The sequence below is a fragment of the Chiloscyllium plagiosum genome, unplaced genomic scaffold (assembly GCF_037043375.1).
Source record: "Chiloscyllium plagiosum isolate Xiang-an unplaced genomic scaffold, Cpla_swu_hap1 HiC_scaffold_20, whole genome shotgun sequence".
NCBI lineage: Eukaryota > Metazoa > Chordata > Chondrichthyes > Orectolobiformes > Hemiscylliidae > Chiloscyllium > Chiloscyllium plagiosum.
Window position 1 is genome coordinate 77705423 of NW_028270158.1, and position 2522 is coordinate 77707944.

At 46.7% G+C, this 2522-nt stretch overlaps 1 non-coding gene across 1 annotated transcript; it reads right to left on the reverse strand.

Annotated features, from left to right (window-relative positions):
- trnap-agg (transfer RNA proline (anticodon AGG)) lies at positions 1-82 on the reverse strand. Its single transcript has one exon. It is a non-coding gene; the product is annotated as a tRNA-Pro (tRNA).
- Between the last annotated feature and the right edge of the window lie 2440 nt (positions 83-2522).

The following is a 2522-nucleotide window of genomic DNA, read 5'->3' on the forward strand; positions in this document are numbered from 1 at the left end:
TGACAGCGGTGGGATTCGAACCCACGCCTCTGACGAGACGGGAGCCCTAACCCAGCGCCTTAGACCGCTCGGCCACACTACCAGCCGCCCCTGGCTGCCCATTTTCTTGCACTTCCAATTGTGCTCCTGCATACCAACACATGCAAAGTCACGTGAAAAGGGTTCCATGACCCCTCTCCGACTCGCACAGCTGCTGGGATGTGCCCGTCTACAATATCAATTTCGCAGAAGATAATGATAGCCCGTCAATCCAGACAAAAATCAATGGTATGCTGAGTCTATCTTCTCAGACTCTTTTCAGCTACAAATGTATCTGTGAGTGCGTGAGAATATATGATCGGTAATGATTTGGTCACGTTACCATGAGCTGCTTGACATTGCTGCAATTTCGATTCTTGCTTTGCTAAATGATTTCACCCATTGCTCGAAACAGGACACCTTTCACGTTTACACGGAACACGAAACACACAGGGAAAATGCACAAAGCTGAGCAGGCCGTGTTCCACATCATACCGTGCAGCATAGTTACAGTCACTGTGTCTGTTTTGCAGAATTGGAGTCCCAAAGAATGTTCTCCACCCTAAAACCGGAGGTAGCATTACATTCCGAGAACGACAGATCACATTGTGAGGATGCTCTGACCTCGGAGCCAGTTCGAGATGCCACTTTCCTTGCCTTTTACCTTAACCGTGCAATTTGCTGCAGAGATGTTCATTCCTGGACATGAGCCACATGGATACCAACTGAGTTGGAAACCTGTGTGGGATTCGAGGAGAAGCGACTCAATAAATTTTGCTAAATTCCATGGTGCTTATTAGAAATGCAGTTTCTGTAAACGTCAATCTAAAAGGCAGTTTCTGAACATAGTAACAGAAGTCCAAAGATAATTGCCTCACCCCACCCCCACTCCGGAAGAGGTGCTAACTGCCCTTGAGTGCTTTTTGTTCTCGATGTGAAGAGTTCTCACGCCTGAGTCACCTTCACGTCTCTGGTTGCTGAGTGAATCACAAAGAAGGAATTTCACCAGAGCTGCAACTGCCTCACTTCCCCACTCGCCCTCCCCGTGTACATTTTCCTGCTCGTCAGTGATTGAAAGAAAACCAAATGGATGCGAATGTCATTCTGTAGCCTCTCTGTTGATTCCTCCGTTTCAGTTCCGAGGTGGCTTAGATCACGTGGCGCACCTGAATAGAAGCGACGCTATGAAAGCACAGGTCCAGAGGTTCCTCTGAGAGTGTAATTTCTTTCGTTGCTGTTGCTGATTGAATGGGCCACTAACGTGCGAACTGCTCCAAAACATGATTCAGGACCTCTGGTGCCAACTCTCGCACGTTGAATAACGACAGACAGCTTCCAAATGAGGTATTTCAGAGACGACTTTGGGGTACATTTGACAGACAGACTCGTTCAGGAATCCGTGGTGCGCTGTGACACCAGCGCATCAGCTTCTTCCCTGTCTTTGAACCGGGCCGCCTGCGCAAGGAATGCAAATGCGGTACTGCTCTTCGTGAAAGAATCAGAAGGCGGTAACTACACTCACAAACGGAATGGCATATGAACAGAACCAGGTTGGAGAAAAACTTTACAATGCTTTGCACAGTAATTAAATGGAGTTGCATGACATTTCACTACGAGAGGACATTTGTTCAAGCAAATTCGAAGACTGGTTTGCAGATGGGAAAGCAAGCAAGAAAGCTCCCATGTAAAAGGCCGCAGTTGAAGAACAAAGCAGTTTCTGCCCACTTTCGAAATGGGCACCTTTCGCGTGTAAGGCGAGCGTGATGACTACTACACTACAGAAACCAGCCTCAGCCAGCCGTGCTGCGGCTCAGTGGCATCCAGCACTGACAGTTGAAGCCATTCTAACTTTCACCTTTCTGTTTCCAATAGCTCGTTGTTTCATGGGACTTGTTTAATTTTGGCTATGTGGTGAGCATGGACGAGATACAGCGAAGTATCTGTTTCCACGCGGTGTACCCCAATAACGTTGTGTTGCTTACACCGGCTTTAAAGGATTACTTTTTAGTCGAGCTTGGCGTCGCAGTCTGTGGCACAATCATTTAGTCTGTTCGACTGCTCACGGGAAAGGCAGTATTGTGAAACACTGCAGAAACGAACGACTTCCTTACTTTTGCTCCAACTGACCATACTCCGTGAAATTTTCCCAGATTCTCAGTTGAGGATTTTTGCAGCTGTAAGTTACCTCAGAAACCCTGTTAATTCGTAATGTATTGAGCGAATCGCAAAACAGGAAGCATTTAACACGGAACACAAACAAAACTGGCAAACCAAATGCATTTTCAGACACAGCGAGCACGAATGCCGATTGTGAGACAGTCCGGGGGCATGAGCCATAAAGTAATCTCACAACTAACAACAGGGCAATTCCAAACTACTCTTTCAAACATACTGGAGACTGAGTGCACCACCACTTGCGAGACAATGCTGAAAAGAGAGACAGAAAGAACATAATAAGAGTGGCCATTAAAAATTGAATTTCACCAATCACAGTCTCGATTAGA